Below are 22,294 nucleotides of genomic sequence, written 5' to 3' on the forward strand. Positions count from 1 at the left end.
ATCTCCTCATTGATTGGGTCACTTTCCATACAGGAAGTGACTCCTCTCCTCATTCGGCTGAATCGTTCCTCATTTCTATATTTTTCTTTAAATAGTCTCCTTCAGAGAGCTCCCCAGTTCCTTCTGCTTCCTCACAGCTTGCTCCAAGTCCTTCAACTCAGGCCTCAAAGCCGGTCTTTTTTTACTGTATACTTTGGCACAAATTAAGCCATCAAAACTACTAATTTCTCCTCTTCTTTCTCAATTCTCAATTTGTTTCAGCTTACTGACAATCCTCTGTCTAAAGGCAGACAGGGACTCATCTCTCCTTTGGCCAGGCCCAGTATCTTCCATAAGCTGAGGCCTAGTCCCAGGCATAACCAGGGGCCCCCGCCAGGGTCCTTCCCAGGATCCAGCATTCCTCCTGAGGCAGAAATGCAACTCTAGTCCCTGGTCTCTGGAAGCACAGGAGCTAAGGAACCAGCAACCTCACACCTCACTGTCAAGGAGCAGAATGACAATTTCTCATCATCCCTGTGCTGAGTTCCCAGGTCTGTACACCTGCTGTGCCCAATATGAGGGATCCCCACCATCCCTGTGCTGAGTTAACCAGGTCTGTACACCTGCTGTGCCCAATATGAGGGGTTCCCACCATCCCTGTGCGAGTTCCTAGGTCTGTACAGATGCTGTGCCCATTATGAGGGGTCCCCACCATCCCTGTGCTGAGTTCCCAGGTCTGTACACCTGCTGTGCCCATTATGAGGGGTTCCCATCATCCCTGTGCTGAGTTCCCAGGTCTGTACACCTGCTGTGCCCATTATGAGGGGTTCCCATCATCCATGTGCTGAGTTCCCAGGTCTGTACACCTGCTGTGCCCATTATGAGGGGTTCCCATCATCCATGTGCTGAGTTCCCAGGTCTGTACACCTGCTGTGCCCATTATGAGTAGGGATGAGCCGAACACCCCCCGGTTCGGTTCGCACCAGAACTTGCGAACGACCCCCGCGTTCGGTACGAACGTTAGAACCCCATTGAAGTCTATGGGACTCGAACGTTCGAATTGGAAAGTGCTAATTTTAACGGCTAATATGCAAGATAGTGTCCTAAAAAGGGTTTGGCGACCTGCCTCCTGCCTCAGGGGACATGGGTCACTGCAAAAAAAAGTTTTAAAAACTACCGTTTTGGCGGGAGCACTGATTTTAATGACGATTAAAGTGAAAAAAAAAAAGTGAAATATTCCTTTAAATATGGTGCCTGCGGGGTGTCTGTAGTATGCCTGTGAAGTGCCACGTGTTTCCCGTGTTTAGAACAGTCCCTGCACAAAATGACATTAAACGGAAATAACACCATTTAAAACTGCTTGCGGTTTTAATGTTATATCTGGTTCCTGCAATATGGTTGAAAATCATTGAGAAACATGGCATGGGTAGCCCTCCCTGCCCATTACCAGCCTATTTGGGTCTTGTACGCATATTAAGGGGAACCCCGTACCCATATTAAAAAAAGGAAATGCGTGTGGCCCCCAGGCCCTATATACTCAGAACAGCAGTATACAGGCGGTGCAAACAAGACAGGGACTGTGTAGGTTTGTTGTGTTAAGTTGAATCTGTTTGTCATTTTCAACCGGTACATTTTTAAAGTGTAGCTCCAGTCAAAAAAACTATCTTTAAGCTTTTTGGAAAACATAGTGAAGGGTTATCACCCCTGTATAATTTGTTTTGTCGTCCATCTTTTTTCATCTCACTTGCTGCTGTCTCCTTGCGTTTGCAAGTAGGAGATGTTTGTAAGTTGGATGTTTGAAAGTAGGGGCCTGCCCTATATTATAGCGGTATGTACTGGGTACAGAGCACGCAGACAGCACGCCTAACACTACTGGCTGCAAGCTCTATTATTAACCACTTGTTAGCCCAATGTTTGCATAAAGTGAAAGATGAAGTTATGCTGAGTAAATAGATATCAAACATGTCACTCTTCAAAATTGCACATGCCCGTGGAATGGCGCCAAACGTCGCTACTTAAAAAATCCCCATAGGCGACGCTTTAAATATTTTTTTACTGGTTACATGTTTTGAGTTGCAGAGGAGGTCTAGGACTAGAATTATTGCTCTCGCTCTAACATTCTCGGCGATACCTCACATGTGTGGCACATGCGAGCACATGGGGACATGGGCGCTTTAATTTTTATTTTATTTTTTTATTGTTCATTTTACTTTATTTTAGTTTGACATTTTTTTTCCCAAAAATATATTTTTGATCACTTTTATTCCTATTACAAGAAATGTAAACATCCCTTGTAATAGGAATATGGGATGACAGGTCCTCTTTACAGTGAAATCTGGGGGGTCAATATGACCCCACATCTCACCTCTAGGCTGGGAAGCCTGAAATAAAAAATTAAAAAAAAGATTCTGGCTTTGATCGTACTGGCGAGTTGGTAGAAGCACCAGAGGGCGGTGAGGGGTGGGGGGCGTCTATGGCTGGGTACTTCAGGGTATCACCGAGTATGGCTGGGTATCTCTGAGTATGGCTGGGTATGGCAATTTATGGCAGGGTATTACAGAGTATTGGCGGGGTATTGGCGGGGTACTACAGAGTAATAGCAGGGTACTGCAGAGTATTGGGGGTACTGCAGAGTAATGACGGGTACTGCAGAGTAGTGGGGGGTACTGCAGAGTAATGGGGGTTACTGCAGAGTAATGGGGGGTACTGCAGAGTAATGGCGGGGTACTGCAGAGTAATGGCAGGGTACTGCAGAGTATTGGGGGGTACTGCAGAGTAATGGGGGTTACTGCAGAGTAATGGGGGGTACTGAAGAGTAATGGCAGGGTACTGCAGAGTAATGGCAGGGTACTGCACTGCAGAGTAATGGCAGGGTACTGCACTGCAGAGTAATGGCAGGGTACTGCACTGCAGAGTAATGGCGGGGTACTGCACTGCAGAGTAATGGCGGGGTACTGCACTGCAGAGTAATGGCGGGGTACTGCACTGCAGAGTAATGGCAGGGTACTGCACTGCAGAGTAATGGCGGGGTACTGCAGAGTAATGGCGGGGTACTGCAGAGTAATGGCAGGGTACTGCAGAGTATGCACTGGTATTGCAGAGTATTGGCAGGGAATTGAGGGGTTAAATTCGGTGAGCAGCGATGTGGGCACTGCAGATGCAGCCCACATCGCTGCTGACACCGATCTCTTTCCCCTCCGCTGTACCGATCGGTACAGAAAGGGGAGGGAGGAACAGGCGTCATAACATGACGCCGGTTTGTTTCCAAGTGATCACTCCGTCATTTGACGGAGCAATCACGTGGTAAACGGCCGCTATGAGCGGCCGTTTACCGTGATGCGCCGGGTCCTATGGACCCGGCGGTCACGGATGCTCTCGAGTGCGCACACCTCGGGGCACGCGAGAGCAGAATTCTGGGAGGCCGTTGATTAACGGCCTCTCTGAGTTAAACAACCGCCCTGAAGCCGTTAATCGGCAATGGGCAGTTGTTAAGTGGTTAAAGCTAGATCACTAGCTATATAGGTGAGGTGAATATAGTGGTGTATACTGCAGTCAGGGCACAGACAACAACCACTACACAGCAGCAAGATAGGAAATCAGCCAAAAACGATTGGTGTGTACTGTGTTGAAGGTACACAGAACACCCACTGCTTCAGATGCAAAGTAACACACTACAGGAGGCCGCCTTAAAGGCGGCCTTTTATAGTGTGGGGCGTGCACTACACAGTCTGAGCTATGATTGGCCACAGGCAGGATGCCTGTGGCCAATCATGGCTCTCCTCGCTGCCGGCGCTGCGATTGGCCAAGCATGCGGGGTCACAGTGCATGCTTGGCCAATCATCGGACAGCAATGCACTGCGCCAACGCAGTGCATTGTGGTCCGCGCGCGCGTCACTCGAATTTTGACGCGAACGGCCAAAACGTTCGGAATTCGCCGAACGCACGAACAGCCAATGTTCGAGTCGAACGTACGTTCGACTCGAACACGAAGCTCATCCCTAATTATGAGTGGTCCCCACCATCCCTGTGCTGAGTTCCCAGGTCTGTACACCTGCTGTGCCCATTATGAGGGGTTCCCACCATCCCTGTGCTGAGTTCCCAGGTCTGTACACCTGGTGTGCCCATTATGAGGGGTTCCCACCATCCCTGTGCAGAGTTCCTGGGTCTGTACACCTGCTGTGCCCATTATGAGGGGTTCCCACCATCCCTGTGCTGAGTTCCCAGGTCTGTACACCTGCTGTGCCCATTATGAGGGGTTCCCATCCCACCATCCCTGCACTAAGTTCTGGGTCTCTTCCCACATGGCATAATGAAAAGAAGAACAAATTACCATCAGGACACACAGTGGTAAATGTTGTGTTATCATTCAGTGAACTGACCCGCAAGAGAAATCAAATATACAATGGTTGTGAACCTCAGAAATAAAATATGAACAAAGCATATCCCTCTATAGTGTGTACTTGTCTCTATCCAAAGCGCCTAGTGTGATTTCCAACTTTTCGTTCCTTCCTCTGCTACCTTTATGATTCATGTCCGACAGTCTATGGCAGGGCTTCTCAACCAGGGTTCCTCCAGAGGTTGCTCGGGGTTCTTTGAGCAATGAGCAATTTCTGTCTCTCAGATAACTTATCACTGACACCATTGATCTTTATCGCTATCTCTAAGGGGGCAATACTTTCCAATGACCACAAGTATGAGAAGCATTCTCCCCAATGACCATCACACTAAGGTATCATGAGTTATAGATATAGTTATTTTTAGCAGGGGTTTTCTGAAAAAATAGAAAGTTATTTCAAGGGTTCCTCTGTGTTGAAAGGGTTGAAAAACCCTGGTCTATGAGGACACCAGACAATCAGTTTGCCCCTTCCTCCAGCCAGTGCTGGGACAAGGTCATCCAGTGCCCAGGGCAAAGACGCCAAATTGCGCCCCCCTTACCCTTAGGGTTAGGGTCAGGGTGCCCCTACCCCTGCAATTAACTAATATGCCAGGGGCAGCCGTCCCTCCTGCCCACTCCTTGTCCCTGCCCTGCCTCTAGCACACAGCAGATGATTAACAGCCTAAGCTGTGCATGTTACCCTATGAGACAGTATAGAGGAGTGGATGTGTCCATTCCCTCCACTCAGGTCTCAGATTACACTCAGCTCAGTGCTCTATGCTGTGATGTGTGTTACTTCAGATCCTGGCCCCTCGCCTGCTGGAGCTGAGAAAAAGCCTTTGATCAGTGTGTTATAGAAGGCTGTAGAGGAGAGAAGACCGCATATAAACAGGTATTTGTTTCATGTGTATCACCTGAGGCCAGTCACTTTACTGGGTACATGGCATGGGTTTTTCACCAGAATCCCATTCCAGATAAAGGACACCACATGTCAGATGATATATCGGATTGGGTCAACGGATTGGGTATGGGCACAGTAGGCGACCTTATCGGTGGCAGGCTATTATTTTGGCTACGAGCCCAGAAGTTGGGCCTCACCTTGAACTTTGAGGTCATCATTTTTTTTCTCACCCATCCCCCCGCCCCCCTTTTTTTTTTAAGTGCTCTTGTTTGCTTTCCCTAAATTCAGAACCCAAGCCATCAAGCGGCGGCGTTAAGTGTCTGGGTGTCTGGATCATGTAACATATTTATGTTCTGAAGTCGGAAGCCGAAAAGCCACAGCCTGAGCATTATAGCGTGCTGGCAATAATAAATTATGGATCGCAAGGCTGAGAGAGGGAAATTGCTGTCACTAAACCTCCGCTTCATTCTCCCAATTCTCCTCCTTGTGGATGTTAACTCAGAAAGCATCACTCAATGACTCGTTAGTTTGATAAACTGTCATAAGCGAGCAGCTACAATGGGAACGAGGAACACGGCAGCGTTTATGAGGCTCGGGGGACTTCTGCAAACACAAGAAGTCTTTAGGAGCTGAAACAGAGCCAGGACTTCGCAATCTTTTCATTTTTTTCTTTTTTTTTTCTTTTTTTCCAGTTGCTGCAAAAAAATGTCACCATTGAAAAATAAAAGCTGCTGTTCACCGCAGGGTTCGTTTTACCTCCCCGCTATGGGCCCAAATCCATTGTCACTCTCCGCTGTCAGGGAAATGGGTTTAGAACACCTGGCAATGTTGCCCATATCCAGCATGGCTGCATATGGAGAACTTCCGGGCACACTGGTGCACGCATCGCAAACCGACCTATGCAGATGCGCGACGGCGTGAAAAGGCGTAAGCACAATGGTGCGACAGATACTGGCGCCCACTGGCCTATTTAAACCTGCTGCTGTGAGCATGATGTTGCTGGATTATCGTCAGCTCCCCTGTGTTCCCTGCGCCTCTGTACTACTGATTCCTAGACTTTCTGTTACTGACCCAGCTTGCCTTGACCCTGCTTCCTGATATGCTGTTATTGACCTCTGGCTTGTGCTCCTGACTTGGTTCCTGCTTATCTCCCAGTGTTTGACCCCAGCTTGGCTCACCGACTCTGCTCTCCTGCCTCCTGTGTTTGACCCCGGCTGGGCTCACCAACTCCGCTCTCCTGCCTCCTGTGTTTGACCCCGGCTGGGCTCACCGACTCAGCTCTCCTGCCTCCTTTGTTTGACCCCGGCTTGGCTCACCGATTCCGCTCTCCTGCCTCCTGTGTTTGACCCCGGCTTGGCTCACTGACTTCGCTCTCCTGCCTCCTGTGTTTGACCCCGGCTTGGCTCACTGACTCCACTCTCCTGCCTCCTGTGTTTGATCCCAACTTGGCTCACCGACTCCGCTCTCCTGCCTCCTGTGTTTGACCCCGGCTTGGCTCACTGACTCCGTTCTCTTGCCTCCTGTGTTTGACCCCAGCTTGGCTCACCGACTCCGCTCTCCTGCCTCCTGTGTTTGACCCCAGCTTGGCTCACCGACTCCGCTCTCCTGCCTCCTGTGTTTGACCCCAGCTGGCTCACCGACTCCGCTCTCCTGCCTCCTGTGTTTGACCCCGGCTTGGCTCACCGACTCCGCTCTTCTGCCTCCTGTGTTTGACCCCAGCTTGGCTCACTGACTCCGCTCTCCTGCCTCCTGTGTTTGACCCCGTCTTGGCTCACCGACTCCGCTCTCCTGCCTCCTGTGTTTGACCCCGGCTTGGCTCACTGACTTCGCTCTCCTGCCTCCTGTGTTTGACCCCAGCTTGGCTCACTGACTCCGCTCTCCTGCCTCCTGTGTTTGATCCCAACTTGGCTCACCGACTCCGCTCTCCTGCCTCCTGTGTTTGACCCCGGCTTGGCTCACTGACTCCGTTCTCTTGCCTCCTGTGTTTGACCCCGGCTTAGCTCACCGACTCCGCTCTCCTGCCTCCTGTGTTTGACCCCAGCTTGGCTCACCGACTCCGCTCTCCTGCCTCCTGTGTTTGACCCCAGCTTGGCTCACCGACTCCGCTCTCCTGCCTCCTGTGTTTGACCCCGGCTTGGCTCACCGACTCCGCTCTTCTGCCTCCTGTATTTGACCCCATCTTGGCTCACTGACTCCAGTCTCCTGCCTCCTGTGTTTGACCCCGTCTTGGCTCACCGACTCCGCTCTCCTGCCTCCTGTGTTTGACCCCGGCTTGGCTCACCGACTCCTCTCTTCTGCCTCCTGTGTTTGACCCCAGCTTGGCTCACTGACTCCGGTCTCCTGCCTCCTGTGTTTGACCCCGTCTTGGCTCACCAACTCCACTCTCCTGCTTCCTGTGTGTGACCCCGACTTGGCTCACCGACTCCGCTCTCCAGCCTCCTGTGTTTAACCCCGGCTTGGCTCACTGACTCCGCTCTCCTGCATCCTGTGTTTGAGCCCAGCTTGGCTCACCGACTCCGCTCTTCTACTTCCTGTGTGTGACCCCGGCTTGGCTCACTGACTCTGCTTTCGTGCCTCTTGTGTTTGATCCCAGCTTGTTCAAGTTCTGCTGCCTGACTGATCTACTGTGTACAACCCTTTGGCCTGGCTCTCAGTTCCCTCTCAACCAAGCACCTCAGAATACTTGATCTTCTAGTTCTCCAGCCTGCTACAGCCATCTCTTGATGATCAGCTCTTTGGACTACAGCAACACCTGTCAAACTGTGCTTCTTTGGGCTCTACACTCCCTGTACCATCTCCAGGGGTGTGTTACACTTAGTCACAAGGGGAACTCTCTCAGCACGTCGGTCTCCAACCGGTACGTGACAAAAGCAGGCGATGGAGACCGGCATCTACAGTTCACAAAGATGCGGGATCTGAATCGGCAAAGCTAAGACGGCGTGTTTCAGTAACAGGGACTGCGGCTCACAATCCCCATTCCATGGTGGGAACTGAAAGAGGCTACTTGACCAATTGGCTATCCCCCCCCCCATACATGGGGGGGGTGTTTTTTTGACGCACGTGATTAGAGCCGGAGGCTCTAATAGGCTTCAAAAAAGGGTGGGTTTGGGGGCGCAGAGCACTTGCGCTCTGAGCCCAACCAGTTGTGTGACAATAGCGAATGAATAATCACTATCCCCACACTGATCCTCCTTCCGGGCCAATCAGGAATCAGGCCTTGAGATCCAATCCTATTGGATGCCTAAGAGGAGGGAGGAGACGCATGGCAGATGCCGCCGTAATGGAGAGGAGAAGAGGACAGAAGAGCGTTGTCCGCCTGCAACCTATGTGGTAAGTGCTGACTGACCAACCTGGAATGGGCGGGGGGGGACTGCCGGTGGCTGAACAATCGGAGGGGGTGGTTGTTTGCCAGCGTTTGCACACTTTTGGCACGTTTTAATGCGTGACTTGCATGTGTTTTTGAGCTTTGGCATTTTTTTATTAGCCAATAGAGTCAACTATAATCTGTTGAATCATTTCTGGCTAGGTATTTCAGCTTTCCTATCTTTTCCATTAGATTTTATTTCTTTTTTTTTTATATTATTATTATTATTAATTTATTATTTATTTATTTATTTATTTATTTATTTTTGTTAGGGTAAGGGGTTAGAGTTAATGTTAGATTAGGGTTAGGATTAGGAGTTGGCAAAATATCTCAAACTCTGTCAGATTGGATGGAGAGCACCTGTGCACAGCAATTTTCAAGTCTTGTTGCAGATTCTCAATGTGATTTAGTTCTGGACTGTGACTGGGCCATTCTAACACATGAATGTGCTTTGATGTAAACCATTCCATTGTAGCTCTGGCTGTATGTTTCGGGTTGTTGTCCTGTTGGAAGGTGAACCTCCGCCCCAGTCTCAAGGTTTTCTTCTAAAATTGCCCTGTATTTGGCTCCATCCATCTTCCCATCAACTCTGACCAGCTTCCCTGTCCCCGCTGAAGAAAAGCATCCCCACCACATGAGGCTGCCACCACCATGTTTCACGGTGGGGATGGTGTGTTCAGGGTGATGTGCAGTGTTAGTTTTCTACCACACATAGCGATTTACTTTTAGGCCAAAAAGTAGAATTTTGGTCTCATCTGACCAGATCACCTTCTTCCACATGTTTGCTGCCCCCTCCCCCACATTGCTTCTCACAAACTGAAAACAGGACTTCTTATGACTTTCTTTCACCAATGTCTTTCTTCTTGTCACTCTTCCATAAAGGGCAGATTTGTGGAGACCACGACTAATAGTTGCACTGTGGACAGACAGGGGCGGACTGACCATTGGGCCACTCGGGGGCCCCATCGGGGTTGCCAGCCTCAGTAAAACCAGGGACAGTATGTAAAAAATAGAGTTTTTTTTTTTTTTTGCTTTTTTTACATCTGTCTCTGAAATGTCCAACATCCTTTTGGTCTAAAAATCCTCAGATTATAGCTGCCCCACCTCTCCAGTATCTTCTCAGCCAATAGAAACATGTCTGTGTATAATATATGATTGCATACTGTGTGTGTGTTTGTGTCTACTGTGTGGCCCCATAATCTCCTATTGCCCGGGGGCCCCATGAGTTGTCAGTCCGCCCCTGTGGACAGATTCTCCCACCTGAGCTGTGGATCTCTGCAGCTCCTTGAGAGTTCCCATGGGCCTCTTGGCTCTTCTCTGATGAATGCTCTCCTTGCCCGGCCGGTCAGTTTATGTGGACGGGCATGTCTTGGTAGGTTTGTAGTTGTGCCCATACTCTTTCCATTTTCCGATGATGGATTGAACAGAGCTCCGTGAGATGTTCAAAGCTTGGGAGATTTTTTTTTATAACCTAACCCTGCTTTATACTTCTCCACAACTTTATCCCTGACCTGTCTGGTGTGTTCCTTGGCCTCCATGATGCTGTTTGCTCATGAAGGTTCTCTAACAAACCTCTGAGGCCTTCACAGAACAGCTGTATTTATACTGAGATTAAATTACACACAGGTGGACTCTATTTACTAATTAGGTGACTTCTGAAAGCAATTTGTTCTGTTAGATTTTAGTTAGTGGTATCGGAGTAAAGGGGGCTGAATACAAATATCCCCCCCCAACACACACACACTTTTCACATACTTGTAAAAAAAATTGAAAACCATTTATCATTTTCCTTCCACTTCACAATTATGTGCCCCTTTGTGTTGGTCTATCACATAAAATCCCAATAAAATACATTTAGGTTTTTTGGTTGCAACCTGACACAATGTGGAACATTTCAAGGGGTATGAATATTTTACTCAATACTCAAGGCACTGTAAGAGAAGCCTACCTCTGCATGTCAGGCTCCACCACCAGGTATGTTACACCTTTTAGGTTTAAGTAGAGTGGGGAGAGGTTAGGGGGTCGTGCCCCTTCTCAGTAAGTAATTGGAAATCTTTTGAAGAGAGACGTAAGACACAATCATAATATTTTTTCTTTAGTGGACTGGATCTGTTCCACCCGATTCTGACCACACATGAGCAACCTTGTACAGACCTGTGCTGCCTAATGCATGTATGCATGTTCTGATATAATGCAATATGCTGCATCACCACTAGAGGTCTCTTGGGTATTTTATATATATATATATATATATATATATATATATATATATATATATATATATATATATATATATAAAAGTGTCTCCGTATTATAAATGTATGAACAATGTCCTCATTTATGATATCTATCTATCTATCTATCTATCTATATATATATATATATATATATATATATATATATATATATACACACATATACATACATATATATATATATATATATAAAAAAGTGTCCCCGTATTATAAAAGTATGAACAATGTCCTCATATTAAAAACAAAACAAGACAATAAAATAAGACTGTGTGACCTCTTTCATTTCATTCCTGCATTGATAGCCTTAACCACTTGCCATCCGCCCCAACGTCAAATGACGTCTTGGCGGTGTGGCTCTCGTTCTGGATGGACGTCATATGACGGCTTCCCAGAACGACCGCTCTCGCGCACTTCCGGGGGGTACACAGCGCGGAGGCTGCGCTGTGTTGCTAGGATACGGCGCGACCCCAATCTGTGTAAAGAGCCGCGCCCCATGTGATCGGCTGTGTCCAATCACAGCCGGTCATGTGTAAATTTGGAGATGACGGTAATCAGCGCCCCTCGCCTCACACTGGCAGAGTGTGTGAGGAGAGGAGAGCCGATCAGCGGCATACCCTCACAGGGGAAATCTAGGGATGCAATCAGGGCACTGATCATCGGTGCCCTGATTACAATTTAAGTGCCCACCATTGGCAGCAATGATTGCCCACCACTGCCACCAATCTGTGCCCACAAGTACCAGCAATCAGTGGCCATCAGTGATGCCAGTCAGTGCTGGCTATCAGTGCTGCCCATCAATGCTCATCACTGCTGCCCATCAATGCCACCAATCAATGCCCATCAGTGCCACCTATCCATGCCCACATGTGCTGCCTATCTGTGCCTGCCAGTGCCACCTATCTGTGCCCACCAGTGCTGCCTATTTGTGCCCAGTGCCACCCATCAGTGCCACCTATCAGAGCTCATCAGTGCCCCATATTAGTGCCATCTATCAGTGCTGATAAGTGCAGCATAGTCATGCTTCCTCATCAGTGCCACCTAATCAGTGCCCATAAGTGCCACCTCATCAGTGCCCAACAGTGCAGCCTATCAGTGCCGCCTCATTACTGCCCATCAGTGAAGGAGAAAAATTACTTATTTACAAAATTTACTGAGAGAAACTAAGAAAAAAATTTTTTTTCACATTTTTTTTTTTTAGGAAAACATAAAAAACCCAGGAGTGAATAAATACCACCAAAAGAAAACTCTATTTGTGTGAAGAAAATGAGAACAATTTCACATGGTTAAAGTGTAGCACGACCGCGCAATTGTCATTCAAAGTGTGACAGTGCTGAAAGCTGAGAAATGGCCTGGGCAGGAAGGGGGTTTAGGTGCCCGGTATTGAGGTGGTTAACAGCCCTGGGAAAGAAGCTCTCTTTAAATCTCTTTGGCATTGTTTTAACCACCCTAAAACGTCTCCCAGATGGCAATCATTCAAAGAAAGGACAACCGGGATGAGTCTCGTCTCTCACTATTCTTCCTGCTCTACAAAGGCAACGAGTCTCATTTATTTCTGCTAGAGAAACAAGTTCCCACCACTGGCGTAGCGTGAAGGGGTGCAGGAGTTGCCATAGAGACCCTGTGTTTAGCTCCAGGGGGCCCGGGGCTCCCGGCTCTCATTGCACACGCTGGATTTTTCAATTACAAAAATCCTGGAAACAGAATCCAGGTCCGATCCGTCTTGTGTCTCCCAGGGCCCCAGCTGATCTCTGTAATCCAGTCCAGAGCTTCTAGTTTGCCTTCTTCCCAGACCCGCAGACCACACCCCTCCCCTGCTCTCATTGTCTGGAGGTGAGAAATCGGAGTTAAAGCGGGAGTAAACCCGCTGCTTTTTTTTTTTTTTTTTTTTACACCTGCAAGGGAAAAGGCATAATGAGCTAGTATGCACCGCATACTAGCTCATTATGAAATACTTACCTAAAGCCCCGTACACACGAGAGGACTTATGTCCGACAGACTTCCGAAGGAGTTCTGCCGGAGTTCCGACGGAGTTCTGACGGACTTTTCGACTGAGCGGACTTGGCCACACACAATCACACTAAACTCCGACGGATTCGAACGTGATGACGTACGACTGGACTCGAATAGGGAAGTTCATAGCCAGTAGCCAATAGCTGCCCTAGCGTCGGTTTTAGTCCGTCGGAATAGCATACACACGAGCAAATTTTTCGAAGGGACCGAGTCCGGCGGAGTTCCGTCGGAAAAATTTGAAGCATGTTCCATATTCTAAAGTCCGTCAGACTTTGGTGAATCAAAAGTCCGTTGCAGCCCACACACGATCGAATAGTCTGACGGAATCAGTCCGTCGGACTTTGGATGTTGAAAAGTCCGCTCGTGTGTACGCGGCATAAGAACGAAGCGCCGGCATCTCACTTGGTCCACGCAGAGGGAGCCGACATGTTCTCTCGGCGTGTCTTCTGGGTATCGCGGCTCCGGCGCTGTGAGTGGTTGGAGCATGCGCACGGGAGTTTTCTTCCTGGGAAGGTCTGGCATCTGCCGGACTTTCAGCTGAGAATCCCCGGTGCACATGCGCCGCCAAAGTCAGCGGCTCATTTCAAGGGGAATATCTCCTAAACCGTACAGGTAATGGTGATATGCTTATTATAGGCTTACCTGTAGGTTAAAGTCAAAAATTGGACTATACAACTGCTTTAATTAACAGCCCAGGAGAGGAGCTTCTGTAACCCGGGTAAGAGACCCGCTGCTGTGCAGGAGCGTTCTCCCGTGTGGGCACAGATTAGAACAGGAACACGGACACTGCATCTGGCTTTCCAGCAGAGACACAACACAGACTGACAGACAGAAACGTTTTGTAATGTAAACCATCCTAACACCTCCTGAGGGGCCCCTCCCCCCACCAACCTGAAATGGGGACTGATGTTAAGAGGTACTATGTAATAATGGGGTCTCTGATGTGATGGAGGGGACTCTGATGTGATGGAGGGGGGTCTGATGTGAAATAGGGACTCTGGTGTAATGGAGGGGGCTCTGATGTGAAATGGAGGCTCTGAACTGAAATAATGACTCTGGTGTAATGGAGGGGGCTCTGGTGTGAAATGGGGGATCTGATGTGATGGAGGGAGCTCTGATGTGATGGAGGGGTCTATGATGTGATGGAAGGGGCTCTGATGTGATGGAGGGGGCTCTGATATGATGGAGGGGGCTCTGACGTGATGGAGGGGGCTCTGATGTGATGGAGGGGGCTCTGATGTGATGAAGGGGGCTCTGATGTGATGGAGGGGGCTCTGATGTGATGAAGGGGACTCTGATGTGATGGAGGGGGCTCTGATGTGATGGAGGGGGCTCTGATGTGATGGAGGGGGCTCTGATGTGACGGAGGGGACTCTGATGTGACGGAGGGGGCTCTGATGTGACGGAGGGGACTCTGATGTGACGGAGGGGACTCTGATGTGACGGAGGGGACTCTGATGTGACGGAGGGGACTCTGATGTGACGGAGAGGACTCTGATGTGACGGAGGGGGCTCTGATGTGACGGAGGGGGCTCTGATGTGACGGAGGGGACTCTGATGTGATGGAGGGGGCTCTTATGTGAAATGTGGGCTCTGATGTGATGGAGGGGACTCTGATGTGATGGAGGGGGCTCTGATGTGAAATGTGGGCTCTGATGTGATGGAGGGGGCTCTTATGTGATGGAGGGGGCTCTTATGTGATGGAGGGGGCTCTGATGTGATGGAGGGGACTCTGATGTGATGGAGGGGGCTCTGATGTGAAATGTGGGCTCTGATGTGATGGAGGGGGCTCTGATGTGATGGAGGGGGCTCTGATGTGATGGAGGGGACTCTGATGTGAAATCTGGGCTCTGATGTGATGGAGGGGGCTCTGATGTAAAATGGGGCTCTGATGTGAAATCTAGACTCTGATGTGATGATGGGGACTCTGATGTGGTGGAGGGGGCTCTGATGTGATGGAGGGGACTCTGATGTGAAATCTAGACTCTGATGTGATGATGGGGACTCTGATGTGGTGGAGGGGGCTCTGATGTGATGAAGGGGACTCTGGGCCAAGCATGCTGTAAAAGCAGAAGATGGTAATGGGGGGAGAGGGGTCAGCTTTTTCATTGGAGCCCACGACCCTCAAGCCACACCCCTGGATCATACCCCACAATCTGCGCTGCCCCTCCCCCTCTATAGAGCATTGCTCTCTGCCTGTATACAGCTAGGGTAGCAGACTAGAATACAGCACTTTGGTGTCCTGTGAGTGGCGGAGCGATGGAAGGTCTCCAGCTCCTCCCCCAGCCAGTCTTCCTAAAGAATCACATAAAACATAAACACAGTTGGGATTTCTTAGTAATGGATTATGGTGGATTTTCCAGGATAAGATTTCAGGAATCCATGTTCCCAGAATCAGAGCCCCGCTCCACACACCGCGCCTGTGATTGGTTTGGTCTGATTGTTGTGCTCAGGTGCAGCTCGGCTTGTTCTGACTGTCCTCCTCTGGCCCAATAGGGAGGCATATTGTAGAGTGGGTGGGACCTGGCAGGTGAGGGCCTTGTTACAGCCCTGGTAATTGGCAGAGGAGGAGTGAGGGAGTCCTGCAGAGCTGACAGGAAGGGAGACTCCAGGAAGGATCTGATTCTGCCCACTGTGAGTACAGATCTGTGTCTTCGGGGCCTGTCCAGCGAGGGCCGCCCCTTCACCTACAAGAGTCAGGGGATGGGATGCTGGAGAGTGTCCCGGAGATAATGTAGAGCATCAAGTCGGCTGCTAGTGAGAAGAAGACGTCATTCCTCCATACATGGGGCCGGATGGTTAAAGCAGTGTGATTCCTTCCACAAGTAATCCGGGGAGGTCATGTGACAGCTGTCCCACCAATCCCTCCTCCCATCCCAGGTACAAAATAACATACAAAAACCCCAAATACCCTGGACTGGTCAGTGAATAACAAACAAAATGGGAGTAAGGGTGGGACAAGCGGGAACCCCTCAGCAACCAAGCGGGAAACCCCTCAGCAACCAAGCGGGAACCCTCAGCAACCAAATGGGAACCCTTCAGCAACCAAGCGGGAAACCCCTCAGCAAGTGGGAACCCTCAGAAACCAAATGGGAAACCCCTCAATAACCAAGCGGGAAAGCACTCAGCAACCAAGTGGGAACCCCTCAGCAAGTGGGAACCCCTCAGCAACCAAGCAGGAAACCCCTCAGCAAGTGGGAACCCTAAGAAACCAAGCGGGAAACCCCTCAACAACCAAGCGGGAACCCTCAGCAACCAAGTGGGAACCCCTCAGCAAGCGGGAACCCTCAGAAACCAAATGCGAAACCCTCAGCAAGCAAGCGGGAACCCCTCAGCAACCAAGCGGGAACCCCTCAGCAAGCGGGAACCCTCAGGAACCAAATGGGAAACCCCTCAGCAACCAAGCGGGAAACCCCTCAGCAACCAAGCGGGAAACCCCTCAGCAACCAAGCGGGAAACCCCTGGGCAACCAAGCTGGAAACCCCTGGGCAACCAAGCGGGAAACCCCTTTCCCTCAGCAATTAAGCGGGAAACCCCTCAGCAACCAAGCGGGAAACCCCTTTCCCTCAGCAATTAAGCGGGAAACCCCTCAGCAACCAAGCGGGAAACCCCTTTCCCTCAGCAACCAAGCGGGAAACCCCTCAGCAACCAAGTGGGAAACCCCTCAGCAACCAAGCGGGAAACCCCTCAGCAACCAAGCGGGAAACCCCTCAGCAACCAAGCGGGAAACCCCTCAACAACCAAGCGGGAACCCTCAGCAACCAAATGGGAACCCTTCAGCAACCAAGCGGGAAACCCCTCAGCAAGTGGGAACCCTCAGAAACCAAATGGGAAACCCCTCAATAACCAAGCGGGAAAGCCCTCAGCAACCAAGTGGGAACCCCTCAGCAAGTGGGAACCCCTCAGCAACCAAGCGGGAAACCCCTCAGCAAGTGGGAACCCTCAGAAACCAAGCGGGAAACCCCTCAACAACCAAGCGGGAACCCTCAGCAACCAAGTGGGAACCCCTCAGCAAGCGGGAACCCTCAGAAACCAAATGCGAAACCCTCAGCAAGCAAGCGGGAACCCCTCAGCAACCAAGCGGGAACCCCTCAGCAAGCGGGAACCCTCAGGAACCAAATGGGAAACCCCTCAGCAACCAAGCGGGAAACCCCTCAGCAACCAAGCGGGAAACCCCTCAGCAACCAAGCTGGAAACCCCTGGGCAACCAAGCGGGAAACCCCTTTCCCTCAGCAATTAAGCGGGAAACCCCTCAGCAACCAAGCGGGAAACCCCTTTCCCTCAGCGACCAAGCGGGAAACCCCTCAGCAACCAAGCGGGAAACCCCTCAGCAACCAAGCGGGAAACCCCTCAGCAACCAAGCGGGAAACCCCTCAACAACCAAGCGGGAACCCTCAGCAACCAAATGGGAACCCCTCAGCAACCAAGCGGGAAACCCCTCAGCAAGCGGGAACCCTCAGAAACCAAATGGGAAACCCCTCAATAACCAAGCAGGAAAGCCCTCAGCAACCAAGTGGGAACCCCTCAGCAAGTGGGAACCCCTCAGCAACCAAGCAGGAAACCCCTCAGCAAGTGGGAACCCTCAGCAACCAAGCGGGAAACCCCTCAACAACCAAGCGGGAACCCTCAGCAACCAAGTGGGAACCCCTCAGCAAGCAGGAACCCTCAGAAACCAAATGTGAAACCCTCAGCAAGCAAGCGGGATCCCTCAGCAACCAAGCGGGAAACCCCTCAGCAACCAAGCGGGAAACCCCTCAGCAACTAAGCGGGAAACCCCTGGGCAACCAAGCGGGAAACCCCTTTCCCTCAGCAACCAAGCGGGAAACCCTTCAGCAACCAAGCGGGAAACCCCTCAGCAACCAAGCGGGAAACCCCTTTCCCTCAGCAACCAAGCGGGAAACCCCTCAGCAACCAAGCGGGAAACCCCTCAGCAACCAAGAGGGAAACCCCTCAGCAACCAAGAGGGAAACCCCTCAGCAACTAAGCGGGAAACCCCTCAGCAACCAAGGGGGAAACCCCTCAGCAACCAAGGGGGAAACCCCTCAGCAACCAAGGGGGAAACCCCTCAGCAACCAAATGGGAACCCCTCAATAACCAAGCAGGAAAGCCCTCAGCAACCAAGTGGGAACCCCTCAGCAAGTGGGAACCCCTCAGCAACCAAGCAGGAAACCCCTCAGCAAGTGGGAACCCTCAGCAACCAAGCGGGAAACCCCTCAACAACCAAGCGGGAACCCTCAGCAACCAAGTGGGAACCCCTCAGCAAGCAGGAACCCTCAGAAACCAAATGCGAAACCCTCAGCAAGCAAGCGGGATCCCTCAGCAACCAAGCGGGAAACCCCTCAGCAACCAAGCGGGAAACCCCTCAGCAACTAAGCGGGAAACCCCTGGGCAACCAAGCGGGAAACCCCTTTCCCTCAGCAACCAAGCGGGAAACCCTTCAGCAACCAAGCGGGAAACCCCTCAGCAACCAAGCGGGAAACCCCTTTCCCTCAGCAACCAAGCGGGAAACCCCTCAGCAACCAAGCGGGAAACCCCTCAGCAACCAAGAGGGAAACCCCTCAGCAACCAAGAGGAAAACCCCTCAGCAACTAAGCGGGAAACCCCTCAGCAACCAAGAGGGAAACCCCTCAGCAACCAAGGGGGAAACCCCTCAGCAACCAAGGGGGAAACCCCTCAGCAACCAAGCGGGAACCCTCAGCAACCAAGCGGGAACCCCTCAGCAAGCGGGAACCCTCAGACACCAAATGGGAAACCCTCTGCAAGCAAATGGGAACCCCTCAGCAAGCGGGAACCCTCAAAAACCAAACGGGAACCCCTCAGCAAGCGGGAACCCTCAGACACCAAATGGGAAACCCTCTGCAAGCAAATGGGAACCCCTCAGCAAGCGGGAACCCTCAAAAACCAAATGGGAAACCCTCAGCAAGCGGTAACCCTCAGCAACCAAGCGGGAAACCCTCAGCAACCAAGTGGGAACCCTCTGCAACCAAGCAGGAACCCCTCAGCAAGTGGGAACCCTCAGCAACCAAGTGGAAACCCCTCAGCAACCAGCTGCAGGTAACCAGAGAGAAGCCTAATAAGTCAATACTCAGCAAGCCCTATAGGGACAGTGCTACATAAATAAGAATACCCAATCACACTAAAGCAGTTTGCTTGCATGTGATTGGATGATGGAAGTCAGCAGCACCTTCACTAATCTCTGTAGTATATTTCCTTGCAATGCCATTTGCCTTTAGTAAACCAACCCTGGTGTGTTTGTGACCCCCGGCGCCTGTATTCCTGGGCACCCGACTGCAACGGTCTCAGACAGATTTCCCATGAGAGATGATACAGATCGGGGTCGATTTACTAAAGGCAAAAAGGTTGTGCACTTTGCAAAGTGCAGTTGCTCCAGAGCTTAGTAAATGAGCAGAAGCTCTGCTGACTTCCATCATCCAACCACCTGAAAGCAAAAACGCTGTTTTTTTATTTATTTTCCTTGCACATGATTGGGTGCCCTTTGCAAAGAGAAGCTTTACCTCATTTACTTAGCTCTGGAGCAACTGCACTTTGAATAGTGCACAGTCCATTTGCCTTTAGTAAATCAAGCCCATTGCTACTGTAAACCACGGGTGCCCAACCTGGGGCCCTCCAGATTTTGCGGAACCCACAGTTCCCATCATACCTCTACCTGTAGGAGTCAAGCTTGTACCTGTCAGCAGCTTGCAATGTCTCATGAGACTTGTAGTTCCACAACAGCTGGGGGGACACAGGTTGATCACCCACGATGCACAATTAAGGGTCCCCATACTCATTACAGTCTGACTGTGTGATCTTTGTACAATCGACGTTAGATCTACCAAAACAATGGTCCCAAATTGTCCAATCAATCTGTATCCAATCAGACAGGCCCTTGCACTACATAGGTGTTGGTAAATCTGAAGGAAATTGTACAATTAGATTGATATGTGCGTGGCGAGCTTATTACGTGGCCGGAGGTCAGGATTAATTGTATCACTATGGGGGGAGATTTACTAAGACTGGAGCACTCAGAATCTGGCGCTCTGCACGGCAGCCAATCAGCTTCCAACTTCAGCTTGTTCAGTTAAGTTTTGACAATAAAACCTGGAAGCTGATTGGTTCCTATGCAGAGACGCACCAGATTTTGCACTCTCCATGTTTTAGTAAATCCCCCCCACACTCTTACTTTATAGCAGCTGTAGGAGGAATTCCTGACCCAAGCTGTAACCTGGTAGTAAATCTGTCCTATAATCCGATTCGTTGCTCCGTTATAGCATTGAATTGCTGTGATCAATGCCCCCCTTTTGTGTTTTGCTGTCTGGAGTTTTTTATTTTGCTTTAAATAGTGTAGAGAAGGGTTATGACCTCTGACAAATTTTGTATTTGTGTTTTTAATCTTAAAATGTAAATGTATTTAAACTTTAGTTTAACCTCTTGCCGACCGTATACTGTGTATATATATATATATATTACACACGGCGGCAAGGTGGCTCTCCTGTCCAGAATCACATTCCTGTACCTGATCCTGCGTGACCGCCGCCGCCGACCCACTGTCATTGGACACAGCAGAAGCCAATTAGTGGGTCCGGTGGACTCGGTGTCAGCCAGGACCAATCGCCGATCCTTCGGGAGAGAAGCAGAACGGCGGCCTGCCTATGTAAACAAGGCAGATCGTCATTCTGTGAGAAGGGAAGGCAGCGATCCTGTGTTTCTGCTTCTTCCCACAGTACAAGCGCCTCCCCCACACAGTTAGCAAGCACAACCTAGGAACACATTTAACCCCTTGATCGCCCCCGATGTTAACCCCTTCCCTGCAAGTGTCATTAGTACAGTGACAGTGCATATTTTTAGCACTGATCACTGCATTAGTGTCACTGGTCCCGAAAAAAGTGTCAGTTCGCAGTCCCGATATAAGTCGCTGATCGCTGCCATTACTAGTAAAAAAATAAAAATTCCAGAAATACATCCCATAGTTTTGTAGATGCCTTTTACGCACAATTGGTTAGGGGGTTAAGGGTTAGGGTTTTCCCTTGAAGAACAAGGTTAGGACTCAGGGATTGGAATAGGGACCTCCTCCAAAGGTCAGCAGGCGTGTCCCCGGAGGTCAACGGTCAAGAGGCGTGGCTGAACCACCCCCCACCAAAGTGTTCCGCCTACCGCAACTAAGTTGGGGAATGAACAGGTCGAGGAAAGCGCCTCTACTATACGCTTATTGGGATTTTTCCCCCCCAAAAAATATGCAGCAGAATACATATTGGGCTAAATTGATGAATAATTCGATTTTTTTTACATTTTTTTTTTTTTTTTTTATTGGTTCTGTTTATTAGCAGAAAGTAAAAAAATAAAAATATTTTTTTCAATTGTCGGTATTTTTTTTGTGCATAACGCAAAAAAATAAAAAAAAAAACACAGAGGTGACCAAATGCCTCCAAAAGAAAGCTCCATTTGTGGAAAAAAAAAAGACATTTATTTTATTTGGGTACATCGTCGCATGACAGCGCAATTCTCAGTTAAAGTAACGTAGTGCCGTATCCCAATAAATGGCCTGGTCAGGAAGGTAGGGGGGGGTAAGACCTTCCGGGGCTGAAGTGGTTTAATTTAATTAATTTATTTCATTTAAAATGAAAATTAATTTAAAATGTAAAATTATTATTATTATTATAATTATACTATAGGATTTATATAACAAAAATGAAGGCAGGCATTACAAGATGCATTACAATTTGGTACAGGAGAACTCAGAGGGCCCGGTGCGCTAGAGCTTACAATCTAAGAGAATTTTATTTATTTAACATGAATTATACATTTTATTTAAAATTAAATTTTTTTATTTAAAATTAAAAAATCTAAAAATAAAAATAGGTTAACCCTTAAAATTTAAAATGATGTTGAATTTGTGTGTAATCTGTGTTTCTGCCATTACTACCTCTTCTCAATGACACCTTGTCACAGATGGTGTCACCGTTATAAGAAGTAAATGAATATTATCCTAATAGGGAACAGAACCTCCAATAAAAGCCCCTCTAATCCATCTACACTGTATAAAAATTGTGTTGTTTTTTTGTTTTTTATTACTGCCCCAGGGTTTCCTGTCTTGGGCTCTTTTCTCCTGCAGCATCCTATGGAGCCACCCTTGCATGCAGGTACTAGAGTTGTCTCCCACTACACTGTGTGCTTCAATGGAAACACACAGCCCCATAGCCTAGGAATGCAAAGGGGTACTACAAGTTACAACAAGCCTCCATTGCTGAAAAAAGGCCGCCTTGAGGAGCATTAAAGTAGATTGAAAGATGGACACGTTTCTAAAACCCCAAAAAGACCCAAAATAAGCGTGCAGCCAGTAAAGTGAGAAAAGTCTGAATGTCTGTTTCTGAATCTTTATTACATGCCGCAGTGATTGGCGTTTTAGGGTG

The sequence above is a fragment of the Lithobates pipiens genome, unplaced genomic scaffold, assembly GCF_037356315.1.
Source record: "Lithobates pipiens isolate NorthernLeopardFrog02 unplaced genomic scaffold, aLitPip1_a1.2 Scaffold_28, whole genome shotgun sequence".
Lineage (NCBI taxonomy): Eukaryota > Metazoa > Chordata > Amphibia > Anura > Ranidae > Lithobates > Lithobates pipiens.